The sequence below is a fragment of the Rhincodon typus genome, chromosome 18, assembly GCF_021869965.1.
Source record: "Rhincodon typus isolate 14 chromosome 18, sRhiTyp1.1, whole genome shotgun sequence".
In the NCBI taxonomy this organism is placed as follows: domain Eukaryota; kingdom Metazoa; phylum Chordata; class Chondrichthyes; order Orectolobiformes; family Rhincodontidae; genus Rhincodon; species Rhincodon typus.
Window position 1 is genome coordinate 29,978,671 of NC_063349.1, and position 17,698 is coordinate 29,996,368.

General features: G+C 38.0%; 1 protein-coding gene across 4 annotated transcripts in view; it reads left to right on the forward strand.

Moving 5' to 3' along the window:
• The first annotated feature begins 552 nt into the window (after nucleotides 1–552).
• foxp2 (forkhead box P2) overlaps nucleotides 553–17,698 on the forward strand; it is a 746,195-nt gene continuing 729,049 nt past the window's right edge. For all 4 annotated transcript variants that reach the window (XM_048607717.1, XM_048607716.1, XM_048607724.1 and 1 more), the window contains exon 1: nucleotides 553–996. The gene's annotated coding sequence lies outside the window, so the exon portion shown is untranslated. The remainder of the gene's footprint in view (nucleotides 997–17,698) is intronic.

Genomic DNA, 17,698 nt, shown 5'->3' on the forward strand with positions numbered 1-17,698 from the left:
TGAAATGGGGAAATAGAAGTCCCAGCCAAATCAAAGTTTGGGGACAAGCAAGACATAATTTTCACCTTCTGGGAGAGGTGTGTGTGTAGAGATTGAGGGTGAAGGAGTAAAGTGGGATGCCCAAAGGTGTTAACATGCTGAACACAGCTTTTCCCCTTCTCTTTTCTGAAAAGAGATTCAAACGGGAGTCGCTTTGCTTAAGGGTCAGCTTTTCTAAGTTTTAGTAATTTCACAAAAACAACAGTGTGGCAGGGGCTTGCTAACAGTGTTGTGCTGGGTGCCTGGCTCTATTCTCTCACCTTGGGCTGCCTCTAACCAGTGGCTACAAACCCTGAGGCCGCTCCCGCGAGGAGGGGCTATAAATAAGGAAAGAAACATTTTTTTTAAAAATCCAAAATAAAACACAGAAATCTTTTGTTTATATAGCAGGTGGATGTGACGTCACCTGGACGGGGCAGGCAAAGGAGAAAGAAAGAGAGAGACAACATAACAATCTCACAATCCGCCGAATGCTTTCACTTTGTAGCTGCTGCTGTAGATTAATCACAACATCCCTCCCTTTCTGTTAAACAAGAGAACGGGGGGGTGGAGAGAAAAGCCAGCCTCTGATTAAAGGTGCAGCCTTTCTTAGTGGCAGCTTGTGTCAATGTGTGGGGATGTGTCAGGGACAGGCACGTGTGAGGTGAATGCTGCCTCTTTGAGGTGAGGAGGGTGAGTGGGTGATTCCAGGGGAGGGCTGGGGGCTGCTGCTCTACCCGGAGAAGCAGAAACATTGAAGTGGTAGCGAGAACGAAGGAGCTAGTGAGTACAGTGCCCTCCCTCCCTCTTTACTGGGCTGCCCTTTTCCCCTCCCACTCGTACACAACACCAGCTTCTCAACCAACCCCACCCCCCCCAAACAAAATGTGCATTTGCAAACATTAAATCCAACCTGAAGAATTATTTCATCCCACACCACGTCGCTCACACTCCGATAAGGGTCGCTTTTCACTTGTGGTAAGTTTTGTCTTAAGTTTTATTTTTCGCTCAAACTCTATAAAGTTGAGAGGCAAGATTTCCAAGGTTATGATTTTCTGTCCGTCGGTTTTCTAATGGAAAGTCTCCCTCACGGAATGTGCATTGTTGGTCATTCTGTTCCCCCCCACCCTCCCAATCGCGAGTTTGTACTTTGCTTTAAAGGAGTCCTGTCGCTTTCATGGTTTCTCATTAATTTAAACGCGACGCCTGTGTTTCACACACAAACTCTTAAGATACAACACTGTGTTATTTCTCTCAGCCCGTGTTCCTTCCCAGCCAGTCACTCGCATGACCAAAGTGGGACGAAACCATTCTCGTGAAGGAGGGTAACTTTTTACATCACTAGTAAAACCTGCTGGAAGTAAACGTAACGCAGTTTTGTATCGATTTAAAGTTATGTGTGTTTTAACGACAAAAGATGAATTACTAACGATCATTCGAAAACGCAGATAAGTTACAAGGAAACTTGAGTTCTGAATGAGAACGCTCACTGTCATACACTCAAGCTAATTAAGAATCCTTCCCTCTTTCCAAATTATATTGTAATTATTGACATTATTGTGAATGATTTAATTGAAACATTAGGTTCGGCGTGTTGGTGACTGGGCACTACTCTTAGAAGCTCCAGTGCAAAGTTTATTGTTGTGAACAGCTGATCTGAAAAGTTGACAAATTGATGGATTTGAATGGGATATTAACATTTGAAAGAGGTTATTGCCTGTCCATTGAGGAAGTATATATATTCAGAAAATTTATTTACAAACATAACTTCTGTCAATGGGGAAAACTGGCTTTTACAAATAAACAGTACACATGCTTGTGAGACCATGCATTTTTGTGTTCTCAATCTGTCAGCCTGGCCATGAGAAGTGGAGAAGGGTAATGGTGATTTTTGTTTTGCAATTTTGGTGGAATAGTTATACACCTGCAACACACTTTTCATAATTCAATCAACAACTCTAAAAGGTAATGCATTCATTGTTGCATGTGTTTGAAAAATAAACTCTTGTTGAGAATGTATTATTTTCCAAAAATACATTACTATGTGACGTTAGTTATAACTAAAGTTTCAAGACTGTTCCAAGTCTGTTGACCATTGACAAATTGTTGACATGTTTGAATGGTGTGAAGTTTGGTTATTCCCAATGTTTGAAGCTGTCAGGAAACATTTGAACCCACTGCCTCTTGGCATTCTCTGAAAAATCACCTTTACACCTGTTTTTTGGTTCGATTACTTGTTAAATACATGTCAAATGTAAACCTGGTTTCAAAACAAATTGCTTGTATCTATATTATTTTGAAGTTCCTCCAAATATGTCCCACACTTGGTTTCTGGAATTTTGTCTCAAATTTCGCCATGATTGTTTTATGTCTGGTATTCTCTGTGTATAGACAGCACTGTCACCTCTATTTAATTTATATGAAGGTACAGGACATTAACTGGGAATTCACTTGTACTCCTATAAATAGGAAAAGACTGAACCTGTAATTGTTGTGTTAGGGGGTGTATGCTTGTAATTTATAACTAAATATATGCTTATAGACATATAATATTGTTTATGAATTTTATTATCTTTTCTGAATGCCACAATCTATTTAAGTACTTCTAATTCCAATGTTGCACTGGTATTTCACTCTGTTTGAGTCTTGCACGTACTATGTATGGTAGAAAAATCTGCATGTTTCACATCCTGAAGATTTTCTGAAGTGCTTTACAGTTGATTATGCACTTTTAAATTGTAACATGCAGCTAATTTGGGGACAGCCAACTCTGTCAAACAACAATGATAAACTGATCTTGTAAAGATCACATCTTTCTAATTTTCCTTACACTATTTGAATATGAGCTAAAATGGAAAGAAGCTGTTTTTAGACCAAGGATTGGGGAAGACTTTGCAATACTTTTGAAAACAAATCACTGGAATTCATTATGAGTTGTGTTTACATGCTGAATCGCAAGCAGCGGAGGAGAAGAGATAGGATGGTATGACACCAGGTTGTGTATGCAGAGAAAGATTTGGCTGGAAACAGGTAGTTGATTAGATTGTGAAAATGTCACCAGAAGTCATCAGCCAGATGGCAACTGTTTGACTCCTGGGCAGGCTAACAGCTTGGGGGTTTATAATGGAAAGTGGAGGAAACCTTCTGACTGCTAGAAGAATAGGTTCTGTGTCTCTATCTCTCGGTTTAAGTACCTAATGTCTGAAGAAAGGCAATTATTTTCCCCCAACAATTGCTGCAGTCTGTTGCCTTAAACAGGTAACTAAGAGACTTTGTGATCAGTATACTAATCAATCAATAATTGCCTCTTCCAGAGAAGTGAAAGAATCAGGAGAAAGGAAATTGAAAAAATAGAAGATCTTGGGAAGCAAAGGGACATTTCATTGAACAATGCCGACTGGTGCAATTAAACTGTGTTTCTCCAGTTTTTTGCCCTTTCTCTATAAGAGGTTTTTTGTGTATGTCTGACTGTGTGTTGTGTTGTGTTTTGTTTTGTTTTGTTTTGTTTTGTTTTGTTTTGAATGGAATTGAATTAGCTTTATTGTCACACATACTCACATGAGTACAATGAAAAGTTTACAGGTCACCAATTACAGCGTCAACTTACGTAGATAGGTACAGATTCTTGAGTACAAAATATATACATATGGGGTTCAGGAGGGATTTTTAAGCAGTAAGGGAATCGAGGGTTATGGAGGAAAGGCTGGTACATGGAATTGAGGGTTATCAGAGCTTGAATGGCTTATTTCTGCTCCTGTGTCTTAGGGTCTTATGGGTTAGATTTTCAACTCATAGACCTATATATTGATAGTTCATAGTTTTGCTACCTGTGACTAGAGCCTATTTGTTTGCAATAAACAATTGCTCTCAATAAGCACAGAATTGGAGTTAATGTTTTCTGTTAATCTAACTCGATCAGACAGGTAAATCAAGGACTTTGCGTATTTTGAGTAAATCAATAACCTTTCAGGGCATAGTTGGGCTCGAATCACCCTACTTTCCTAAGTAGATGGTAACAATCTATTTTTGGTCATCTTTTTGGTGACATAATAACCAGCTCATTTAGAAGAACTCTGCTGCTGTTTATGTTGAAGCCATGACATCTTTTGCATCCACCCAGGCGAGCAGATGCAACATCAGTTCGATTTACTATTTGCAAGATAGCTTTGATAATGCAGTATTTCTTTCAAAAACTGGACTGCTGACCTGAATAATCTGCCCAAGTGTGAACTTGAAACTTGAGGTACTTCACCAGTGTATCAATGTTGACACAAACTTTTACCTATTGCTTGGCCATGCTGAGCTCTATTGGATGTACATTTGTTGATGCATTGAGTTCCTAATCATTGTCTTCTATAAGACTCATACTTCTTTTCAATCCTCATTTGCCACACCTTTTAATCTTTCAACTCCTTTCTTTTTTCACTGCCATCTCAAATTGAGCCCTCTTCTTCCTCCCTTGCACCTTGCCTTCAATCATCTCTATCTTCCACTCAATCCAAACTACCCTGCTTAATTCTTTCGAATACTTTAAAATTAACATCTCAAACACTTTGAGCCATTTCCTCTTGCATATGTACTACCACACTGTAGTCTATCCAATTTCTCGCATATGTTGACTCAAAACTCACGCAATAGTAATCTTTGACTCACCATAGTAATGCCATGGGATATCCATTGGGAGCCATCATAATGCTTAACTGATTCAGATATGTGACCTGGAGTATCTCCAGCTCTGAAACTGCTCCCAACATACTTCTAATTATTATGAAAATTAAAGCGTCTAAAACAATTCCCATCTGGCATGTTTACATGGCTTTTAACTGTTCTGTGGTAAAATTTTAACAATTTTAAATTTACCAAAATTGCCCATTCTTGTGAGATTGTCTTTCAAATCAAAGATGATGATTGGATGATCTCAACTAACAGTGAGGCCAAAAGAAGTAAAGAACACATCTAATTTGCAAAACCCTAAAATCTTAAGGACTGCAAGCTTTCTGTTTGCTGTTGGACAGTAGCCTGAAGACCCTGCAGCTGGCAACCATTATTGTTGCTACAGATCTGAAGATTTCCAAAAGGAGCTGGATTTCTGCCCATTGTTTTGGATGCATCTTCTTGCCAAGAGGCAGGCCTGTGCCTGTGGAATATTGGACTAGTGATAGTGATAGTGACCTGAAGACATAAATACCAACCAGTTATGTTTATAAGAGGCAGAAGGCAAATGGGCATGATTCGTTTTACATGTTGGGAGTGTTGGATGTCAGTGGTGAAGGAAAGGAGGGACACTGTAGCTGTGTTTTTCAATTTATTGCCAAACTTCTAAAGCTTTTTGATATAATAATTAATTATTGGGTTCTCTCTTTTTAATTAATCTACTTCCATTAAACTCGGTTGAGGTGAATTTTGCACCATGTTTCACACAGAAGTGCAATAAAGTTTAAAAGATAATGCATAATTCTTTTGTACTATATGGCAGATCTATTTGTGCCAAAATAATTTTGGACTGATGTGAACTTAATACTGCAAATGTCACCACTTTAGTTTGTGTGAGAAGTGAACACGTTCATAGGCTTGATTCACATTTGTCTTGGAGTTGATACAAAATAAACTCCACATCACAAATAAGTACATTTTGAAAAAGAAAAATCTGATGCCTTTTCCCCCGACCTTTTCATGATTTGGAAATAAGTAGCTGGGAGTTGGTTTTCATATTAAAATAGTAGACCATAAACACAATGAAACAAAAACATTTTTAGGCTTTGAGGATTCAAATGGCAAGGAATGCGTTGTGGTTTATTTCTTTTATTCTTGAAATAAACAAAGTGACAAGCCAAAACTGATTTTATTTAGACTGAAATTAGACTGAAACAGGCGATAAGGTAAGTTGAAATTGATAAATGTTAAGCTGGGGTTCAGAATATTACAGGAGTGAGGAGAAGCTGTGGGTAAGGAGTTTCTGAGAAAGAAGGAATTGAAAATTAAACTGTTTGATCAGCCTTCAATTTATCTTGATGTAGGAAGAGTGAAAAAACATATACGATATTGTACTTGCAGCTGAGCTTGAAAGAAATGATTGTTGATAGAAAAATTGACAATGATTAGACTGAAATAGAAGTAGTGACCAAAAGAAGGAGATTGGAAGCCGGAAACAAGAAAGAACCATTTTATTGTATTTCATTTTGTAACCTATTAGAAGAGCTTCTGTACATATTGGAATGATGCTCACTATAACTCCATACAGAAAGTTGAAAATTTTTGAAAGGGAATATCTGTTAAGCATAAACAGGTTTCGTGGGTTACGGGAAAGATTGAGATAAGGAATATTAAACATTAGTGAAGGCCAAGAATGAATGCCATCCAGTGTTAAGAGATGAAAGCTATTGAGTAGGCTCATGAGCAGCTTGATAAAACTGCAGAGTCAGTAAAAAAAAAAAATTGAAAGCAATAATGGGATCGTTTTTTTTTGCCATCATCTTTTTAGCAAATTGCCTGTTTTATTGCACCAGTTTTAATGAATTTATAAAGAGTTGAAGATTCAGTCTGCAGATTAGTGTTCATTAGTGCTGTATAAAACCATCCTGTACCTCCATTAGCTTACCAAAATGTATGAGAAGAAAAGACCAAGCAGTTCAATCGTTTTCATTTGTGAGGAATAAAAGGATATTTATACAGGTGCTATGCAACTGAAGAAAATTGATGAATATTGAATGAAGTGTACAACAAAATTTTATCAGGAATTGAACAAGATTGGATTATATTTGAAGGAGGTAATTGATAGAAACTGGAACATGGATATGGCTAAATGTTTGAGTAAGTTGTAGATGAGCAAGAGGATGTGTTAACATCTACAAACATAGTACGTCTATTTTAAGAGAACATTTTTAGTTAGAAATTCATAATCACAAAATATTGCAGCATGCTAGATCCAGTCAAAATAAATTACTTTTAATAAATTATTCATCAAAGTGTTCAGGATCAGATCTTCAAAGTTATACAATTCAAACAACAAGATCTTCAGGAGAATAGGCTTACCAAAAAAGTTAGTTCAGTGGGCCAAAATTTTGCGGTGATTGGATAACTAACAGTGCATTCATTAATTTAATGTTTATGTAATTAAATAAAAGGGATCACCTGTCCTAGAGAATGGGTACAAATTGGTACATTCTAAGGAATTGGAAAGGTGAGGTGGGAGAAAGGGCTGTACTGTGCACTACGATTTTTAGAAAGGAAGTGAAAGCTTTGACAAGGGTACTGAAGAGATTTACTAGAATAATTCCAGAGATTTAGTGTTGCAGTTATCTGGATAGAATGGGTTTTTCTGTAGAGTAGAAAAGGCTAAGAGGAGCTTTGATGGAGTTGTTTAAAATCATGAAAAGATTAGATTGAGTAAATGAAGATACATGTTTCCAGTGCCTAAAGTGTTTATAACCAGATGGCACAGATTTAAGATGATCTGACAGAGAAGATATGCAACATGAGGTTAGGATTTAGCATGTACAGCTTGATAAGATTGGTGAATAGGATAGAATTGTAGTCTTTGCAAAAGAATTGGAAAATACTCAAAGGGGCAAAGATTGTAGGGCTCTGAGGCAAGAGTATGTAACAGGACCAAATGGTGTACTTCTGTGCTAAAAGAATGTGCACAATTTAGAGAAGTTTGAAGGTATGTGACCTTTTGGGATGAGTATAATTATTATAGAATGAGGAGGGGGGAATTACTCCTGATAGGATGTTTATACTGGAGCCCAAAACATGGAAGATCTGATACATCCGGGGTGAAAACTTAGATCAGGGGCATAAAGAGAAATAGATGCAGGCTGGTAGGTACAGCCACTGAAATTGGAGCAGGATGAGCAAAATGAATCATTAATGTCAACTTTCTCCTGAGAACGAACACAATTGCCTACCAATTGGATGTAAAATTGTCAGGCATTATGAGAAAGTGTTTAGGCAAGCAACCAAATAGAACAGCTGTTGCACGGAGTAGGGCAATAACAGCTGACACTTACATTGAAGTTGTCTTTGTTAGTTTTACCTGTGGATTTACTAAGACTGTGTACAAGCATAAATTTGACTTGAGATTTCTCAGATTGATCAAGATGCCAAGTAAAATAAGTCAAAATTTTTTACGAGGGTTACCAGAGTGGCAACCATAAATGAACCAAGATGTGATATGAAGGAAGTGGAACAGTAAAATGGAACATCATGCAAACTAGAACAATCTTAGTTGTTTTACTGGCACAGATAGAAGAATCCAAAGAATACAAGCAGGTTTATGGAACTGAAAAGATTCAAGTAATTCTCAAAATTCATTTTAGTTGGAGTCACCAAATGTAAAAACTTTTTTTTCAAAACCCTTTTGCAAGCGGATAGTAAGACAATTGTCAAAATAATCCAGAGTTGAGATAATGGTTCACTTGAAGATATTTATGTTAGGCATGGTCACTAAACAGGTTTGGAAGCAGGATGTTCTTTGTACTTTGAAAGAGTTTGCAGAGTTGGCTGTAACTATTTGTTTTCTAAGCCAGAGCTAAGTGTTTAGATTTTGACTTTAAGGAAGGAAAATACTGCTGTTTAGCCATACTACCTATGCAGCTAAATGGCACACAGGAATGCACTTATGGGAATCTGCATTGGTCTTGGCTAATAGTTCAGTCAGAGGTTGGAAAATCTGAGAAATTTTATAAATATTTAGAGGAAACTGGATTCAGAAAGATGGCCAAGCAGTTTAGCTGAATGAGTGATGTTTCTGACTCCAGGTCATTTACACCGACAGTATCTTTTCCAACAACATCTTTCCTATCAATTACATTGGTGCTTCAGCTGGTTCACAGTGATTGAACAATTGACATAACAATTGGATGGAGAGAAACTGGCATAAAATCAATATTTAGCAGAAAATAATTAATTTTAGGAGAAACAGTCTGCCAGACTAAGATTAGAGAGCAAGCGTAGGTTAATGCAGATGTTACAGAGGATTGTAGTCAACAGATATTAGAAGCCATATAAAAATATTAAGTAATTGATCAAAATGTACGGTGTGTGTGTATATATAATATAATTTAATTGAATACAAACACCTAAGTTGAGAAGTATTGCATGTGAATAGAAAAAAAAACTTGTTCCTTGATACTTGGTGTTCTTTGGCATTAATCATTTTCAGCCCTGGCTGAATTCAGTCATCATATATTACCAGCTGAAATTGTTGGGTTCACCCAAACCTCAAACTCCAGTTGGAATCCTAAGTGACATTGTTTTGAGATCCTAGTGAGCGTAATTCCTCAGCACAAAATTGTCCATAATTTTCTATTAAATAGTGACATACAGCAGGGTAGGTTGGTGCAGGCAAAGTCTCACTGGTGCCTCACAGAAGATGATGATTAAAACAAAACAGAATTTGGATCAATAAACTGGGCAGGTTTGGCCTTTGTTTAAATCACATTGAGATTGATGGATTCCAAATGTTGAATTTGTCTTGAAAAAGATTGTAACATTGTTTTTATAGACAGTTTAAAATATGCTCCTTTTTTTATCCTAGTATCTTAAAATAGTTGTGAATACATGTAGGCTTTCCAGTCCTTGAGTCTGTTTTGTAACCAGAAAACAAATTTCAAGTGTTAGTAAATAAATTTACTAAGAGCAATGGAAAGCTGGTTATGTGCAATCTTTCATTGCAGTACATAATGTATTTAAAAAAAATCTCCATTATTGTTTATACATAGACTTGGAATTGTAATAAAGATTTGAAGATTGAACACCCTTTTTAGTCAAAAAAGAAACATTCATATATATTGGCCAGTGTCACAAAGTTAGACAGTTCCACCCTGAATCTAGGTGAAATGACTCCGTGATAACACCTCACCTTCCTTTCTCGATAAAACTCAGGAGTTTTTCTTCTAGATTACCAATTTTCCTGTCACTAGATTTAGGGCAAAAGCAAAGTCACAAGCCATGAAAGAAAGTATTTCTGGCTAATTTTGTATGTTGGTACTAGAACCAGTGTCAAAGACAAATCTAGGGTTTGAAGTGTTGGGGAGGGGGTGAGAGGGAGAGAACCCAGTTATAACAACTAATTAATCACCAATGATTATTGTGTTGGAATTCTGGCAGTTTTCATTTGAAATTACTAAGTGGGTTAATTTTCATTGTGCCCATGTAGTTCAAGAAACAAAAAAAATCTTAGTTAACTTGTGTGCAGTATTTGGCTTGGGCCCCTTGAACATCCCAAATTTAACTGTTCCACTTTTGATGGCCCTACATCAGTTGCCTTGGGCCTGAGCTCTGCCTCTAAACCTCATTTTCCACATTTAAGACAATCCTGGAAAACTCCTCTATGAACATGCTTTTGGTCACCTGACCTAATATTTCCTTATGTGACTTGTATCCTGTTTTATAATTGGCACCAGGAAAGATAAAATAAAAGCCACATGGACACAAGAGTGAGCATTGAACAAACTAGTGGAATGCTGATGTTGTGGTTCAAGTTTCTGGATTGATATTGGATATCCTTCAGTATGTACTAGCAAGAATAACCAGAATGATCTGCTGTGGTTGGTGTGCCTCTGCCAACTTGGCTTTATACAGAGGTCTGCAGCTATTCTTGCAGCTATTGAGGCCAGGGTGACTGAAGCCGCAAACTTAGATCCTAGAAATGCTTTGAGGACCTGCTTCTGCTGATCTGTGGTACTGCAGCCATCTGGCACTACAATTCTGTGTGAACCCCAAACTCGCAACACATAGCTGTCCCACAATCTGCAATCCTCCTGCTCACCGATACCCATTGATTGTTCTCCACTCTAGTCATTCCACTTTCCTCAAGGCTGATGGCGGCTTAGGAGGTGACAAGTTATAGTTGGAGATGACAGGACAATGAAACTTTAAAGTAACATTCATAGTGTGTAATCATTCACCATAAAAGTGACAATTTGATAAACCTTTAAAAACACAAGTAATTTCCCTTGTGAAACTACAAAGTCTTTCCCTTTCTTTTCTGTTCCTGCTTTGCAATGTTATCTCAGCAGCTTCAGGAAATTGCTTGTTCCTTTGCACGGATTACCAAGATGCCATTGTCCTCTGGACTGGGGAGACTGTAATGGCTGTGCCAAAGACTGCTCTACCTGTGCTGGTTTGTGGCCCTTAAGGCTTAGCATCTGCATCCGTTTGGGTTTCTTGCACCATCTTGGGGCTCTCCACTGTTATTTATGTCTCCAACACCACCTGCCTGCTTGTGATGTTTGGCCCACGATCTAACAATGTAGTTACTCATAGAAAGTCCCACAGTGCTGTGTGTATCTGAGCTAGTGGAGACTGTGTTTGAGTCATGTGATGGTGTGTTCTGCGCAACGTTTCCTAAGGAGATTTCCTTCTTCATGGTTTATTGTACAGGTTATGATTCAGAGATTTTAATGGCCATTGACTTCAAATCAACATGAAAGAGTGCTCTGTGTGTGTGTGGTTGTGTGATGCTGAAGAATCTCAACCCTTTCTGAGAGAGACTATTCCATCTATCACTAATGGGCATGCATTCTGAGACTTGACCTGTCTCCAGTGAATTGTCTTTTGTAGTGACTATGACAAGAGGGCCACACATTATTTAGCTTTTCCTGGTCTTTTCCTGCTGTCTACTGAAGAGGGATAGAAGTGAATTATACATGTACAAAATAAAATGTGTTGAAAAGATGGAACAATACCATTTTTGGAGGTGATAGTGAAGTACGTCTGTGTGTTGACAATATGATGTAGGTAGAGTGGCACAAGGATGGGATTGAAAGGACATAGCTGGAGTGAAAAGAATGGGTGCAACTGCAGGAATAGTGCAGGAGAAAACCAGGGATGTCAATGAGAGAATTGACATTTGAATGTTTACCTTTTCAGCCCTGCCACAGCATGATCTCCAAAGATGCCTTGGAGAACCTTGGGGCTGTCTTCCCTCTTTGACTTCATCTTTCCAGTCGATGTGTCTCATTTGTCTGCCTGTTGGATCCTTTTGCTTTGTCCCATGCCATGATCCCCTTTTAAGTAGTAAGCCTTCATTACGGATGTGGGTTCAAATCATGCCAACTTCAATTTGTTGGGAAGCCTGCAGCAGGGATGCTAACACGATTGGTCAGTTGAAGAGACTGGATGGGGTTTCCTATCTGTTGAGAGCCTCCCCAACACCAGCAGGTCCAAGTACTAATGTTCAGCACGATACATCTCTAAACTATATTATCTTTGAATTCATACTTCTTGATATAATTTATTAATTTGGAGTCAATTGATAATTTGCATTTTAAAGTTTCAAATAAAGGTTTATTTTTGATAATTCTTATTTGCTACAATGAAGACAAGTGACAATTCGCCCTAGTGCTAAATTTAGTATTTGGCATGTGGTAGCTCAGAATCAGATTGCAGTTTAAGATAAGGGTTGTATACATTTTAAATCAGACAGCTGGAGGATTTTTGTGTTTTTGAAATGATATTTCACAATTTAGTATAAACGACCAGCTAATGAAAAAAGTCTGCTGCTAAAGTTGTGGAATTTATTTGTGTAGTGCAATTGAGAGGAATTTCCTGTTTTCTTAAAAATGATTTTGAGATTTGATACGGTGAAGGAATTGGACAATGGGAGTGTTCATAACATCTGTAAATGTGACTAAAGAACTTGACATTTTGGAGCAACAGAAGAATCAAATATGACCTCTCAAATGTTTTAGCCATTGTTGCACAAACCTGTCACTTTTCAGCAAGTATCTTCTTGGCTAATGTTAGATTACTTACTTAGTTTGTAAGTACTTGAAAAGATATAGAACTAGCCAAACCTGTTATGTTATAATCTTCTTTTAAACTCCCTTTACTTTTTTTTTTCTCTTGCCATCATTGTCTTTCTTGTTTCTTTCCACCACTCTGTTCATCATTTCTTTTCATTTCCATTTTATTTTTATTTTCTTGCCTACTTCACCTTCTACTATTTGAATTCTTTTGTATGTATCTGGATGGATGTTGTGCTACACGTTTCTTTTTTCTCACAGTTTCTTCTTTTTCATTCACCTTCTCCCCTCCCCTCTTTACCGTCCAGTATTCAAATGACACCAGGAACCTTCTTGCATAATCTTCAATTTAACCTTGATTTATACATCTTAAGAAACCATCAAAGATGCAGAGAGCTGATGGTGTATTGGTAATGTCACCAGACTAGCAATCCAGAGCCCCAGGCTAATGTTCCTGAGACATGGGTTTGAATCACACCATGGCTTAACGCATTGATATATTGAAGAAAGTGACAGTGTGGAGATGCTGAGTGGATGAGTTGCAAAGAATGAAAAGAAAAGTTGGAATTTTCAGAAAATGTGTTTCTAGTGTCCATTTGAACAAGGCAGAAAATCCTCCTTGGTCTGTCTGTATACTACCCGTCACCATTTCAAGTCTCCCACTGGAAATTTCTACATTTTTGTTTCTTTATACTGTTTTCATCATATATAATGGTGTGAGTTTGCTTGTAGCAGGATATTTTTGCCTAATGTGGCAATGCTTATTTCATCTGCTGTAACATAAGAAACTGGGTGTATATATCATGGTATTGAAGAATCCAACAGACATTTATTGCAACTAATTATTGTACAAACATTATTTTCCTCAGGCATATAGTGTCTGAGCTAATATTAAGCTATTATGTTAGAACAGAGGAGCAAGCTTCCAGTAGAGTGTCATTCTTCAAATGATCCAAGATGAGATGAAGTACGAGATCTTTGCATTACAGCATGTGACCAGAGGATATAATGATGATATCATGAGCAGGTTTCTTAAAGGTATATTGACAGTGAAATCTAACATGAGACATTAGTTCTGATAGCAATTGATGAAAATGTCTTTTGCCTACAGTAGAATATCGTTAATTCTGATTGATATAGCCAATGATATCTCAGATACAAATAAATAAAACCAGCATATTGATTAGCAACCAGAAGAACAATTCAATCCACCCCTGATTTTACAAATAATTACTTTGAACTTCCTGACCTTAAAAGGAACATGCCTTCACTTTAGCAGCAGAATATTAAATTAGTGTTAAGTGGAATCATCCTTCCAAAAGCTTATGTCATCTAACTTGCTGTGAGAAATGCCAGAGAAGATTTTCTGATACTGTATTCATTAGCTGTTATAAAAACATTTCTGATGGACATTCTAATGTTAAAATGTGAGTGGTGTAGAACCAAAAAAAAGCTTGAATATGGGAAACCTGAAATAAAAACATGAATTTCTGCAAATGTTTGGAAGTTTGGGTATGGAAAGGGAAATTGTTACAGGTAAATGACCTTTGAGCACAATATCTATTTCTGCTTCTACTTTAATTAAAATAACAATGGGCTGGATTTTATGTTCCACCCACTGGTAGAACAGTGTGGGAGGAGACATTATTTTGTGACAATCCACACAAGGATGAATTTTGCACCCCATCCCCAAGGCCATACCTCCACTTTAGACCTTCCCTGGCCTGTTCAACCTGTTTTCCACTCTCTTTCCGCCACTGCCGACACACAATGACCCTGAACTGGTAAAATGCTATCAGGCAGCCAGTCGTCATCTTGGATGGGGTGATGGAGACCACAGCTTCTTGTAAAGTCCAGCTTATTGCTTATTGGCTGCAATGATCTGTACTATTAAATGTTACACCACTAGATGGTGCTCAAATGAGTACTGTACTTCATTGTTAAATGACACTACTTGTTGTACACCCCAACTGCTGTTCTCCTATGTTTTCCGCAAATCTCTTCACGTGCTTTCAAAAGAACTTCGGGGAATTTTTAAGTAACTGAAATTTGTAATGCCCAAAATAAGGTTTTAAAGAATCTTTTTAATTAATCAAAGAAAATGTATATTTTATAATGTTAGAATTGCATCCTCCATTGAATTTGACCTTTTTTTTTTATTGCGTTCTTTTAGCCATTACCCATTACCTGATTGTCACCTGAGCAGAACCTCCTATGATGCATGCTTCAATAGAGGACTTGAGCATAAATGTGTAAAAATTGTGGATTGTCCACTTTTAGATGCTGCTTGGAGTCCTGCGGCCCAAATACAAGGAGACCTTTACTCATATCTCAAACAGCTATTAGTAACTTTGTATACGCACATGATTTTTCATGTCCATTTGAGGATCCCTTGATGACTGGTATCAATCTTGCTTCTGTTTGGTCACCCTTGTTCCCTGTTTGAATCCTGGCCTCCCCTGTGCTCCCGATGCAATTGTTGGCCCAAATCTGTGATCTGTTCCCAACCTAGAATCACAGATATCGATCTGCCGTCTGCTCCCAATTCCAAGCCTTTATTCTGCCCTCTTAAACCATGCTCCAAACCCTGGACCTGAGGATTGTTGTGATGCTGACAGGTAACTCTGAAAACATGGGCATGAATCTAGGAGACAATATATTGAAGCTCTGTGGAGAGGAAGACCATCTTTAAATCACATATAATTAACGAGGACAGAATGGTCATAGATGTCAGTTTTCTTGATGGTGATATTGAGGAGGAGGCTCACAATGTCTGGGAAAAGGAGCCAGTTTCTAATGTGAGCTGACATGGGGCTGGAAATGAAACTACAATGACCACCTGGGTAGTGGAGATAGGGTTTGGGAATAGGAGGTGGTACTGATACGAGATAAATTTAGAGAGGAATGAAGGAGCTGCAAACTAGAAAAGGACGCATGTTCACTGCCACAGTAGGAAGGGTTCTTGGGTGTGAGTGGCTTAGTGGAAAATGGGAAGTGCATAAGGAGCAATCCCAGTTAAACATACTGATAACAAAAAAAAAATCCACAACTTACATACCCTTTATGTTAAAGATGAGGGTGAAGTGGGGGTAGGCTGTAAGGAGACAATTTTGCCACAGATGAAACTTGCATTAATTCTGTCTCTAGGATAATTTTAGAATAGTGAGTGGTTTTGGTACAGAAACATACTACTCAATGTAATCAATGTGGATCTGGTGATGAATAGTTGAATCAGTTACAGAAGATATGCTCAAATGTTGTCTCCCTTAGACTTGAGAGAATGAACATGGAGCCTGTAGTAGGACAGAGGATAGGAATTGGTAACTGTGAAGCCTGTATTCAGGATGAGGGCCATGAAGGTGCAGGTCAAGTAGTTACCTCTGTAGCTGTTAATTTTGTTCTTTATAGTGAATGAAAAACTAAAGGATAGGTAGTTAGAAGTTTCAGCATGTAGTTTTAGAAAACATTTTGCAAGAGGCTTCTTCACAGATTGGTTACTCATTTATTTCCATTACCTCTGCACCAATGTGGATCGCGCAGGATACAAATGTTTGGAGCTGGCCTTACTGATTAAATACACAGCCAACAACTAACAGTTAAAATGTTTTTTGAACCAAACTGACTTTAGGCTGCTAAACCACTACAAGTAAGTATGAGCCCGATTCTGACTGGTTTACCCACCCTCCTTCTTGTTCACATTGATACAACTTTGGCCATTTCTCACTTCTCAATGATTCTGCAACCTCTCCATCCAGTGTTCCTGAGCCTGAGACACTTGTCAATATTAGTGAGCCTACTGCTTGTGATATTGGCTTGATGATTTGATGTTCCATGTGCTGACAGAGCTCATGAATTTCCTTCATCTTTCAGTGCTTCATGTTGGAGATTTTTGAGGATATAACTAGCAGAATAAACAAGGGGGAACTGGTGGATATTGGCCTTTAAATTTTTTGGAAACTTTTGATTGGGTCCAACACAAGAGGCTAATAAACAAACCTGCAGCACATTGGGATTGAGGGAATATACTGATATGGATTAAGACCTGGTTAACTGTCAGAAAACAGAGTCAGGCCACCTGGGTCATATTGAGCCAAAAAAGAGAACTGCAGGTGCTGAAAATCTGAGACAAAAAAAAGACAAAAACAGAGATTGCTGGAGAAACTCAGCAGGTCTGGCAGCATTTGTGGAGTGAAAGCAGAGTCAATATTTCAGGTACAGTGAGCTGTATTTGGAACTCTAATTTCTGGACATGAAACATTGAAACAAGCTCCAATAAGATTTGAAGAGACTGACTAGCTAAATATTTGGCAGATGAATACAATGTGGAGGGATGTGAGGTTATCCCTGGGAGAGAAAGCAAATATGGAGCATTTCTTAAATGGTGAGAGCCTGAGAAGTGGTAAATCTCAAGGGACTTGGGTATTCTTGTTCACAAGTCTCTGAAAGCAAACATACAGGTACAGCAAGCAGTTGAGAAGGTAAATGATTTGATGGCCTACATTGCAGGAGAACTTGTTTTTCGGAGTAGAGATGTCTTATTGCAATTCTGTTGAACCTGGAGTTCTGTGTGCAGTTTTGATCCCTTTACTTATGGAAGGATACTCTTGCCATTGAGCAGTGCAGCAAAATTTCAGCAGATTAATTCTTGGGATGGAGAGATTGTATTATGAAGAAAGATTTTTTAAATAGCCTGAACCTTCATTCTCTAGAGTTTAGAAAAGCAAGTGTTGCTGTCATTCAAACATGGAAAATTCTTAAGACTCGACAGAGTGAATTAAGGAAGAATGTTTCCTCTGGCTAGGTTCTCCAGAACCAGAGAACACAGTTACAATAAGAGGCAAGCCATTTAAGACTGAGACAACAAGGTGCAGGGCTGGATGAACACAGCAGGCCAAGCAGCATCCTCTCTGCTCCTATGATGCTGCTTGGCC